This window comes from Crinia signifera, chromosome 9, assembly GCF_055691185.1.
Source record: "Crinia signifera chromosome 9, ASM5569118v1, whole genome shotgun sequence".
In the NCBI taxonomy this organism is placed as follows: Eukaryota; Metazoa; Chordata; class Amphibia; order Anura; family Myobatrachidae; genus Crinia; species Crinia signifera.
Window position 1 is genome coordinate 132,840,058 of NC_139225.1, and position 13,331 is coordinate 132,853,388.

Below are 13,331 nucleotides of genomic sequence, written 5' to 3' on the forward strand. Positions count from 1 at the left end.
GAATGGTAGCTGTCACAACAGTGAAGAGATGGCAGAGGCAATGACAGATTAAAAAAACTGGGTCCACATGCCCAAAAACCACCCTGCCCTTGGTGTGGTGACCCCTGAGCACTAATCTGTCACTTTTCACTGATTTCCCCAATGTGTTTCTGTGTAATATCAGTGGAAAGATGATGTGGGGCATGGGACAGAGAGACCAACTGCCATCTCCAACTGCCGCCCGCATGCCACATGGGCCAGGTGTAAAACCTCAGTGTGCTGGCCTCTCACTGGCATTTCTTGAGCAGGAGCAGAGGTGAGCGCAAGAAAAAAATACCCCCCTAGAGAGAACCAGCTTTTACAGCGAGTTTACTCCCAGGTATTATCAGTGATCAGTGATCAGCGCACATTAACATCTGTGTTTTCTTTTCTTTTTTTTTTGTGCACCTTTGGTGCAATTTACCATCAACAATGAGCCAGAGGGAACTGGCCCAGTTATTTGGAACTGGGCCATATCCGAACACCTCCTGGCTACGATCTGGACGCCGCAGACCATCCTCAGGCGTCCCATCTGCAGCAGCCCAACCAGCAGCAGACCCATCATCAGGAGCACCAGCAGCGGCAGCACCATCCTTGGGAGCACGGAGACCAGCAGTCATCCTTGCCCGCCTTCCATCCTACAGGAGATGCACCTTTACAGAAGGAGGTGCTGTAGAGTCCTGCACCATCTGCATCTCCCAGTTTCGGATTGGAGAGGAAGTGGCGGTCACATCCTGCAGGCATGTTTTCCATGTCTCATGCCTGACACAGTGGCTGGACGTCAACAGCATCTGCCCCCTGTGCCGCGCCCGATGCTTTGACCTGAGCAGATTTCCCCAGCGTCATCTTTAGAGGAAATCGAGAACATCATTGCCCCCAAACATCCAGGGGTGCAATCCAAGGACGTAAGTACTGTTCTAACTGGTCATGTCCTTGTTGTCTTGTCTCCCCCTGTCTACCCTACTCGGGGATTAGCTACTTGCTGCTGTTGTCAGCAGAAGTCTTGAGGGATTTTACCTTTTTTACCTGAACTGACGGACTTAATTTGGCTCATTGAAATTTGGCTAATTGGCAACAATTCAAATTCTTCAGTCCCTCAGCAGGATTTTGGTTTCACCTCTTGCCGAGTTTTACATGTGTTATCCTTTCTCTCCCCCAACCCCCTATTCCCTCATGTATCTTTATGTTGCTTCTGATTGGCCCTGAAGCTTGTCATTAATCAGCTAATTGGCATTCAATTAAACATTTTTTTTTTTTTTTGGCAGATCATCCATTTTACTAAATTTTAATGCTTTGGGAGCTATCCACGAAGCAGTGAAAAGAGGGGAGAATTGTGATTGGTTGCTATGGGTAACATCTCTACTGGCTCCTCCCTCCACTCTTCTCACTGCTTCCCCAATAGACCCCTTTGCCACCAATCTTAGTTTAAACATATTTGAATATTTTTAATAAGTTTCAAATAAATTCCACCTTTTATTCTGCCAAGTACATGTCTCCGAGTCTTTATTTATATTATGGTTACTTATGATTGTGTGATTATATGGTATATACAGGGGACACCCCTCAGATGGTGGAAGGTTATGGGCACCATACATTTCCTAATTGATTTAGTTCTAATAAATAAATATACAAATAAATAAATAACCAATGAATGGCAATCACTGTGTCTGAGTCTTTCTGTTATATCATTTTATTAATGGTATTTTACGCTTATATTATTATTTTGTGGCTGGCATGGGGGTCAGATAGAAGATGTTAATCCTATGTCGCATAATGTATGTGCAAGGGTGATTAGCATCAGTAAATGTACATGGATCATTAACACAAACTGTCCAGACTCTGGGCCAGATGCACTAAGCTTCAAAAGTGATCAAATGGAGAGTGATATACAACCAACCAATCAGCACCTGCCTGACATTTTTCAAACACAGTCTTTGACATGTCAGGCAGGAGCTGATTGGCTTACTGTTTATCACTCTCCATTTGAAGCTTAGTGCATCTGGTCCTGTGACTGACAGGAAGCCGGCGTTTGGGGAGTGGAAATCTGCCATATTTCAGGTGTTTCTGAAAAATGCAGCTGTGCCCAGGTATTTAAGAGGAGGGTCTGTGATGTCAGCAATGACCGCTTCCGCCCTGTCACAGTCCCAGATTAATGGAAGGGTCACAGTTACTCACATTTGCACAGACCTCTTGAGGGTTGGGGAATTGCATATGGATTTGCGATAGAATAGCAATTAGCGAAGGGTGTATTCTCTTTCTGCCTGGACGGTCAGGTAAGGGCCTGCGTTCTTTGTAAATATACCATGCAAATGGGTGGGGCCCAGAGGCAGATTTACCACAAGTAACCACTGCACCTGCCTAGGGCCCAGCACATCCCAAGGGGCCCCATAAAGATATCCTGGATATCCAAAACATTCCCAGAGGAGCATTGCATGACTACTGCCTGATGTCATGGCATCACATGGACCAGTGAACTCTCCCAAAGTCCCTTTAAGGTTCTTTGATAGGATATAAATAATATTTAGACACAGAAACTGGTGTCATCCACTGTATGTGGGAAACCAGTTTACTTTACATGTGACACAGGTAGTCAGCTACTGCCATAAGACCTAGAGCCGGATTCAGATTTGTACTCAATGCAATGCCGATGTTCATGCAGCTGAGCATTTATAGGTAAACCCTGCATGCACCAAGGTACTTTATCTATGGCGCCTGTAATCAGCAGCAAGATTATAGTGCTATGGATTGTTTGAGGAGGGCCTCAAACCGGTATCTTGTCTTGGGCACCGTGAGGTTTAAATCCGCCTCTGGTGTGACCAGCTGTAGGTGGGTCCAGTGGCATTAAGAGGGGGGAGCCAGTACTTTTTACCAGGTCTGCAGGAGGGTCCAGGGCCTGCTCCCCCTCCCCTGTTGCAGTAGGCCGGGCAGTCGGGAGAAATGAAAGGCTGCCGCAGCACAGCCTCTCTCTTCTGCTTAGGACATGCTGCTCAGTGCTGTGTGCGGAGCTGGGGAGAGAGGCAGATGATGCAGCCCTGATGCAGGCGTGATCCCTCCCTGCCACCCACCTGTAGTGCCCACTGCCTGTGCAAATTTTCTTTTTTACAAGGGTAACCATAGCGGGGCCCATCCACCAGTGCTGGAACCCGCAGCGCGCACACCAGTGCTGGAACCCGCAGCGTGCACACCAGTGCTGGAACCCGCAGCACGCACACCAGTGCTGGAACCAGCAGCGTGCACACCAGTGCTGGAACCCGCAGCACGCACACCAGTGCTGGAACCCACAGCGCGCACAACAGAGCTGGAACTCGCAGCGCGCACACCAGAGCTGGAAACCGCAGCGCGCACACCAGTGCTGGAACCCGCAGCACGCACACCAGTGCTGGAACCAGCAGCGTGCACACCAGAGCTGGAACCCGCAGCGTGCACACCAGTGCTGGAACCAGCAGCGCGCACACCAGTGCTGGAACCCACAGCGTGCACACCAGTGCTGGAACCAGCAGCGTGCACACCAGAACGTTACCCAACCCATCTTAGGTGTTCTTGTTCAAGAGCTGTCATTGGGGTATATAGTGGAAGCATCATAGCCGTGGCCCCGACAGGTCATTAATCTCCTTATGTACTGTACATCCTGAGTAGTAACCAGCAGCCCAGCACGGCACCTGACTGCTTATTTTGCTATAGCACTGGCAGCGTCTGTGCTGTAGTTCATATCTGGCTGCAACTACAGGTGCAACCCCGATTTTCCGGCAACCGTTGGTCCGGAACCTCCTTTAATCCGGACACATCGGGTGCCGGGCAGAAGTAAAATATTATTTGTTTTTTAGCCATAGTGGGGACTGCAGGAGGGCTTAGAAGTAGTTGGGAGGGCAGTGGGAGGGTTTAGAGAGGGACTGAGAGGGTATTGGGATGCAGAGGGGGCATCAAGTTGCGGGTGGGGGGTCACGCTGCGGTAGGTGGAATGCCCTGTGAGCCAGAGACAAGCTGCGGGTGGTGTGGCAGAGGTGAGAGCCGCGATTTGGGGGTCACGGTGCTTTAAAACGGTATCACTGATAATCCGGCAAATTCGGTAAACTGGCTCAGTGCTGGAACTGACGATGCCGGAGAATCGGGGTTCAACCTGTACCATATGACAAGTAAACCACAAGAGCTGCGCAGATGCAGGGAAAAAGCGTCTGTGTCTTCTGTCTGTCTGCACCACCAATGATGTGTCTGGCACACAGCATTACCTCCCATTCCTTTATCTTGAACTGTGATCTGTTATGTTACAGAGAACGCACTGTTCTGTCAGGCTCTGTACTACTACTGCTGGTATTATTATTATTAATATTAATAATAATGTTATAAATAACCATAACAACAACATTATTATTAATAATAATAATAATAATAATATTACAACTTCTACTACACTACTAATAATTACTTTTATGAGCACCAACATGTTAAAAACCTCTTCATCAGTCCCAGCACCAATGGACTCGGCGGGGCGGCGTCACAGCGACTGTAAACTTCGCAGCTTACCAAGTTAATTAGAATGACCCCCTTAATTCCAAAGATCTAATGGTGCCCATACCCATGTGAGATATGGCAGGCAATACATGTGATTTCAATAAATCGGCATGACGAAGGGATCGCATGTGTCACCAAACAAGATGCGCAGACCCGCTGGTCGAATCTTGCATTGCAATAAATTGTGTGCTGCACATAATATCTATCTCATTGCATGTGCTTATTAATCACATGAGATCACTCACAATGCGATCTGTGGTAGCGGTAGTCAGTGGGGCAGATAACGGTGTAGCGGAGCTGGTGGTGGGTGGCAGGAGGGCTGGTGGGTGGCAGGAGATCTGGCGAAACTGGTGGTGGGAGGCAGAATTTGAGAAAAAAAAGTCAAAATTCTAGACGACCCTCTGATTGGCTGAGAGCAGGGCCGGATTAACAATGGGCCTGATGGAGCTACAGCTCCAGGCCCACTCTCCAAATAGGCCCATTTTGTAGCTGAGGACAGGGGCTTTCCAACGAGCCCAGCCCCGCGTTGCTAGCCCCCAGGGAACCGGAGATACCGCTAGGCAAACCTGGAATGTTTACCCCATAGGATAACATGGGACCCGGTAAAAGGAGCCAGCCCGAGAATGTCCCTGCATGATCCTGGGACCATATTCCCGGGTAAATCCCTGCATTTTCTGGTGTGAAAGGGTATTATTTCAAATAGCCGGGAACTGCAGTGCTCTGAATACAGCCGGGCAGCCCCCTGCTCTCTGCCCGGCTGTCAATGGCTGTCATTTCTGCCCGGCGGCTGTCCCTCAGTTACTGCGAGTATGTATTCCCCCTTGGTAATGAGCATGTAATCCCACATGGCAATGAGCATGGAACCCCTGGCAATGAGCATGGAACCGCTGGCAATGAGCATTAGGTAAGCAGCATTTATGTAGCATAATTTTTAATAGGCATTATGGTGTTTGGCATAATACATAATGGACATTATGGTGTGTGGCTTAACATGTAATGGGCATTATGGTGTAAATTTTTAATGTGCGCACAATGTCCCTGTTTATGAATCCTACTGTGCATTATTGCTCAATCCGTTTGGTATAGTGTATATTTTGGCTCAATCCATGTGGCAAAATGTGAAGTGCTGCTGAAATCTCTGCACTTCCCATCATGCTGGCTGCGGTAGCATGTGCATTCCTGTGTTATCCGGTATGTATCCTCCTAGTACAAAGCATGCATTTTACCATTTCTTTGTGAGCAGAAACTTTCCACTGATTAGGATATTTACTTATTTAAATATTAAGCAGTTTGAACATTTTGTGATGGTCATTTCACAAACTAAAGTTAATATGTATTGAATTGGTCAAGTTACTAACTAGTTGCAAGTGTCCTGGCTGAGTGATGACTGTTGCATGTATCTTGGCATTTCCAACATGCTAAAGCTGCGTGTTATTGGCATTTGGTAAAAATGGTAAAACCTCATGATAAAAAAACCCACACTAATCTCCCAAAATCTTGATGCTCTGCTGTACCTTTCCCGTGCAGTAGGTGGCAGTGTCTGATCACTTTCTTTATCATTGAAGTTAAAAGGTTGTCTGATGTTCTTACCAGCACAACTTGTTCTCATGTCCTTGTGCTCTCTTGTACAGTATATGTTTAAAACTTCCCAGCTCTAAAAGTGAATAGGAAAAGGTTAGAAACTGTGTTCAGGACTTGCTAGGTCTCATGTTATTCTTATCTGCACAGCATTACTTCTCACCAAGTGCCTAATGGAAAGAAACTGAAACGGGCGAGGAAACGAGGGGAAAGATCGGAGAAGAAGGGGGTTCTGCCCATGTGCAAAGATGGAGCAAACAATGAGCCATCCTGCAGCTTCTATGATCTCTGTGCAGACAAGAGTAACCTATGGGGGATGCAACCGGCAGCGGTGCAGGAGGGATCCTGCTGAGGGTTCCTGCTGCGGTCCCTCCTGATACACACCTGTTTTGGAGGGTTAGCTGCAAATATTAAGTATCCCCTGAATTTTGCCACAAATATTGAATGATAAATGGGCCCCCTGGACCTCAGGCAATATGATACCTTTGGGACTCTTATGGGACTCATTGTCTCTCCAGATCCATTGAAATTTGTTGAGTAAGTTTGAATGAATTGGATGAAAGATGTCTTGAACATGGAACCCCCTTGTTGGTTTGTACCCATTGCTGTCATTGCACAGGCAGACATAGTGTTTACGCCCCTGACATTCAATTGATGATGCCTGTCCTGTCAGTAGATACTAGTGACATGATTGAGGCATTTACAAACATCACTATTGTCTAGTAATTTTTGCCCGGTGCCAAATGGGCTTGTCTGGTGTAGACGTGTGCTTTGCCAACTTCAGTGTGCGTACCTTGTCCAATAAACCTTCCAGAAATGTGTAGTAAAATAAATAAATAACATTTCTAGTAATGGCTTTCTATGACCACTTTCTTCTCTACAACGTCCTGAGAAACTCAAGGAGAAACCTTCGCAGCTTTCAGCTGTTGAGATTCCTGCTCCAGGAGCCTCCTACAACCCCGCATAGGAATCACAATCAGGTTAGTTAGGTGCTTACAGTAGGCCCACAGCCCACTCTTGGCTTATCAAATCAGGCCTGGTGTCATCTTTCACCATAGCCAGTGTTCAATACAAAGCCACAGGTTTCATTTAAGCTATTGATTATAAGTATTGAAACCTATGTAGGAAAGCAGAAGATGGTTACCATGTATGAGGCTTGAGCACAGATGGCTAAATTGTTTGGCGTGTTGATGGTATTTCCTTGGCGCTCCTGAGTAGAGCTGCACCTAGAAGCGCCCAAATCTCTCAAAACTTTTCCATTTTGGGACCTTTTAAAATGATTTAATCCAATGGCTTCCACTACACGGTAGTTTTGAAGGATTATTCTCTTTCTACACTTACCTAAAGGTGATCCTTTGACATTATAATGTATCTCATGCGACCGTGATGCCGGGAAGGGTCCAAGTCAGTGGTCGGACTTGGAGCAGGTCCGAATTCTGACCCAATGTGCATGGGTCTGCGCATTGGATTTCAAGCATATCGGATTTGGCCACTTTTCACCCGAATTCTTTGCCCGATCCTTAGTAATTGGGTGAAAAGTGGCAAAACTGGACTACTGCATGGGGGCCTACAGTCCCTTTACTCTTCACACAAGGTCACATTGTATGCTGATTTGGTGCCAAAGGTGTTTCTTTTCCTCCCCTCCTGATGGTGGGAAATGCGATTGTTTGAGTTATTACACTAATGTAAGTATATACGAGAGTTGTTCTATTTGGTAATCTGCTTCTCCAGGTGCTGCTGCTGCTTCGTGCTCATGAGCTGGAACTGAAGACTCTGAAAGAGGAGGAACAACTGGAGAGACAAGTACAGTTACCCCCAAAGGCAGAACCATCCAGGAGTTTGTATCCTATCTGTTCATTTTCATAAGGCAAAAATTCCCTTTCGTTTTGTTGCAAATAATGTTGACGATCATAAAAGGACCCCATCCACTCTCCCTCTGCTCCTCGCAAATGTCCCAAAATGTCCAAAAATGTGGGCATTTGATGGTGTAGGGGGAGGATGTTACAGTTATAACAGATCTGTGTGGTATTTCAGTCTCTGCTCACTATGGCCCTTATTCTGATCTGGGCGGTACGGCCCGCGTGCGGCCGTACCGCCGATGTTTTCGCTCTGCACATGCGCAGAGGTCACTCTGCGCATGTGCAGGGGAAATCGCCGCACAAAAATTTTATACGCCGCAAAGGGGGCGTATAGGGGCGTGAGGGGCTTAATAGCCTCATTTACCTATGAATACGCCCAGCGTTTCATGGGCGTTCCCATGCAAACGCGGGGCCTATGCATGGTAATGAGGCTATGACGCCAGTGATGGGGGCGGAAAGCTGACATCGCCGGATGTCAGCTCTCCGCCCCCATACAAGCTTTCACACGGACGATTGTCCGTGTGGTATAAGCTTGCGTGAGCTGGTGGAGCGTGCGGCCCTGCCTTCGATGGTCGCCGACCATCGAATGCAGGGGGCAGCTCCCACCATGGTGGAGGCGTACGCCCCACCATTTTCATGCGGATCGCCAGCCGTCCGCGTACGGACGGCCGTGGCGATCCGTATTGTAGGCGGGGATTGGTTTGTGCGGCCGGAGCAACGTATGCGGCTCCGGCCGCACAGATCTGAATAAGGGCCTATGCTCTACATCATGGGTCTTCAACCTGTGGCCCTCCAGATGTTGCGAAACTACATGTCCCAGCATGCATTGCCACATTTTTTTCCTATAAGAGCACGCCAAAACTGTCAGGGCATGCTGGGACATGTAGTTCCACAACATCTGGAGGGCCACAGCGTATCCCTGTTTGTGATCACTTGGGGGGGGGGGTGTTTATAAATATTCCTATCTGCTTTCTGCATGCACCACTCTATGTATGTTGACTGTAAAGAAACTACATTTATAGAAACCCAAAGAAATTGGAATCAGACCTGTCCAGTAGCTGTATAAGCATAAATTGTGCCAACTGTCATTACATGTTTCCCCAATGCCCAAAAACATTAGCATATGGGAACGCACAGTGTTTCATGGCCTTCTCATGATAATGGGCCGATGGTGCGGGGAGCACATGCACACCTATGGTTGCGCTGAGAGTGTGCGCGTGACTTCCGCATTATTCGATGGTCGGTAAGCATTGAATGATGCAGATGTTCCCCCCCCCCCCCCGCAGGCTGCAAATGGGTGTTTATGTAAAACCGTGCGAACATACACGTTGTGCGATAGTGGGCGAGGCTACCGCCATTCGCAAGGTGAGATCTGCTTGACTCACAAGGATGCAAATTTGCATCCGAGTGAACCAACCATAAAAACCCCCACTGTGCAGTAATTCAGGAACATTTGTTCCCACGGTGTCCTGTTGTGGGGTACTTATGGACTGTTCTTTGCTATCTTCCAATAACAGGAAAGCAAACTCCAGGAGCTGCTTGAGGGGCTGGTGGAGGAGTCTGACCATGGCGGGTCAGGAGAGGAGGAGAGTGAGGGGCAGAAAGCTCTCTTGGGGCCAGATTCTCTAAGCTTTAAAAGGGATAAAGAGTGATAAACAGCCAGCCAATCAGCTCCTGTCTGACATTTTTTAAACACAGTCGGTGACATGTCATGCAGGAGCTGATTGGCTGGCTGTTTATCACTCTCTATTTTATCACTTTTGAAGCTTAGACAATCTGTCCCTTGGAGGGATGAGTGGATATTACAGATACTGGACCAGATTCTCTAAGCTTCAAAAGTGATAAAATGGAGAGTGATAAATAGCCAGCCAATCAGCTCCTACCTGCCATGTTACAGACTGTGTTTGAAAAATGTCAGACAGGAGCTGATTGGCTGGCTGTTTATCACTCAAAATCTTATCACTTTTGAAGCTTAGAGAATCTGGCCCCCAATCTGTATGTAACCATAATAACACGGACGCACCTTGGACGTTTCATCAGTCTATTCTTTACCTGCATCTCTATCCTAATTGTTCCTTTATTCCTAGAGAGGTGGGGTTTGTGTTCACCCATATTAAAGGTCTCCTGTCAAATTTGTGTGACCTTCCCTGCAGTCATGTAGCAATGCCCTTCTCAGGACATAAATCCGTGCCTGACAAATCTGCCAGCTTGGCACACAACCAGAAACTGCTTTATAGTCCTCCCCTCGGAATCCTTGCACTTCTCTACTATTTAGGTGTTGCCTTCCTGGCACAATGGGGGTTATTCTAGTTCATTCTTTCTGACAAAATCCTTCTTAGATGGACAAAACCATGTGCACTGCGGGTGGGGCAGATGTAACTTGTGCAGAGAGAATTAGATTTGGGTGGGGTTTTTCTTCAAAGTGAGATCTATATTGCAGTGTAAAATCATGCAGTCAGTATTTACCCTGCACAGAAACAAAATAACTCACCCAAATCTAATTCTCTCTGCACATGTTACATCTGCCCCCCTGCAGTGCACATGGTTTTGTCCATCTAAGAAGGATTTTGTCAGAAAGAATGAACTAGAATAAATCCCAATGTAACATTTACCTGCGCTGATGGCGGGATTGCAGAGGTTACACTTTTTAAATGTAAAAACTACTTTAGGTTCTCAAAACTCATTGGAGTAAGGTATGTAAGTGACTGTAGCAGTGTCTGCAGATGGACGTCCCCTCTGTAAGGTATCCTGAGTAGCCTTCCTGATGTAGGGAATGCCTTGTAAAGCAGCAATTTGGGATGATACAACACTGCTTCTTGCAGGAATGTGATGTGATAAAAGGGTACCATGGGGATTTGGTGTTTCCCATTCCCTGGGGACTGAGAGCAGCACATGAGGTGGTCACCAGAAAAGCTCGGCAAGATGCAGAAAAGACTGAGAGACAGACTGCGGCGACAGGGACTGTTCCAGCTTAAGGCCCTTCACTCTATGGTGAATCTATGTACGTTTTTACAGAGCAAGAAGCTCAGAGAGGAGAAGCGCAAAGTACAGGCCTTACAGCCATTAGGTCATCTGAAGTGAGTAAGATGAGGTGATCTGTTTGGCACTTGGAATACAGCGATTTGATTGGAGGGTTTTCATTTTCAAAATTCTCCAGTAGAACAGTGAGAACTGTGAATCCTGTGTGAAGGGAAATAAGGACAGCGAGCGTAGTTCCTGAACTCTGAATAAATGCAAAGAATTCAAAATCCTATTCAAAAGACTGGGCAGCCGCTGATTGGCTGAGAGCTCTGTCAGCCAATCAGCATATAGGAGTAGTACATGTTAATTGCTCCGGTGTGAAGCTGGGTTCATTTCATAAATTTTGCATAATAAATGGTAATGTGTTCAGGTGTAATTTATGATTGAGAGAGTTGACCAATTTTCTGTTCTTTGTGAAGGTTCAAGAGGCGGCTAAAGGTGTGTCTGTGGGCTTTACGAGAAACCGCGTAAGTATTCTATAAAGATGGTCGTCCTTTACCAAGAAAGCAATGTGTGTATACGGTGCTCTAACACTAAAGGCCGTTAAATCTGGGTGTCCTGCAGTTGTCTGAACCCCATTCCTTTAATTGCTATAGGACTCAGGAGTCAAAACACACAAATATATCAAAGCACCAATTGCATGAAAGCACACATAGAAAAATCCTGAGAACATACAAATCTAAAGAAAATGCCTTTGGTGTTCTTATACAAACAACCTCCGCTGAGTTGAGGACTGGAATCCTAGCAACTGTTATTTATTTATTTATAGTTTCTTATATAGCGCAGCAGATTCCGTTGCTCTTTACAATAGTAGACAGTGATAAAATAAACTGGGTAACAACAGACAGACTTGGAGGTAGGAGGGCCCTGCTGCAAGCTTACAATCTATAGGGATATAGGGGGAAACATAAGGACAGGCACCATTGCAAATTGTGCCCATTATGAGACTTCAGCTAAGTTTTTAAATGTAATTTCCGTGTTTTCAACCCTTAGGTTGTAGTTGGACGGTGGCTTTCTATCTGCATCGGTCCTTTTACATGGAAATAATTTATATCTATTCTTTCCCCTGGGAGGATCGTTGTTGTAGCTGCAATCAGGACTGAGAGATGGAGCCCTCTGCAGCAAGTGTCACCTCCTGACCTTTGTGTGTCTTGGATTAACTAGTTCATGAGATCTTTCCCACTGCATTACGTGTTAATCCAAATTAAATTACTTTGCCTCGGACTTTGTTACGGCAACAAGTGTTGTAGAGTGGACTATAACACATTCCGTTTAGGTAATTTTAGTCCAATCAAACCAATTGTTTGAGGCTTCTCGTGAGAATGTAAAAGGGTCCTTTGCCTGCCTAGAAAAGAGTTGGTGATTCCCAGTGCCTGGACTCGTCTCCAATGTACAAACCAGGTGAAGGCAAATATTCCACCTACATGAGCTCAGACTGCTGCCAGGTAGCTGAACTTGGCTGCCTGACACCGAATGCACATTGGTATGATGGGATTTTTCCTACGGATAAGTTTGGCATGGTACAGGTTCTACCCCATGGTAGTACAATATAAAGTAAATAAACTTATTTTCTGAGCAAATATATTGTACAAATGTGTTTTTCTATAAACTCAATGGGGTTTGATTGATCTCAGAGCTTTACGTTTAGGAATAAGCTTTTCTGTATAGTAGGGAAAGTACTGCCGGGGCAATCTGCATGCGGTTCTGCCGTGGTGTTACTATGTGAGTGTAGGACTACGTCCCGGTGCAGGAACGGTTCCCCCTGCACCGGAGCGGTGCCCCCGCCGGGTGGCGCTGCCCCCTGCAGCCAGGGCCAGTGTACTCGTGCGGTCACTCAGAAGACGGCCGGCGTGGAGGCAGCAGTGAATCCTCACCACTGCTCCACGCGGACAATGGTGGTGGGCCTCCAGGATCACGGTGCAGTGATTTGAATTTGGCGCCAAAGGGGAGCCAATCACGGCTCCCACTCTGGCGGTAAATCAGAGGTGGCGGTGGCGAGCCAATCCTGCCTCACCACAACATAGCCCCGCCCCCTGGCGCTGGTTTGCACTGGCACACGCCAGGAGCGTGAACGGAGTTCGGCGGCCGGGAGGGAGGGAGCAGAGAAGAGCCCCCGAAGAGAGAAGTCAGCGGGCACCGGAAGCCCTGGAAGGTGGCAACCGTGTGCACAGGACTGCTACACGCTGCTGCCCGCCGGGCGAAGTACAAGGCGCGGGGGCCTGTCCTGGTGAACACTACAGGAGGCCCGAAGGTTGTAGGAGGCATCCCACCTCTGGCGAAGACAGCGCAGCACGTGTGGCCGGACCAGGCTTGGTCCAGCAGCTGCCCCTAGGATGGGTAAGTCCA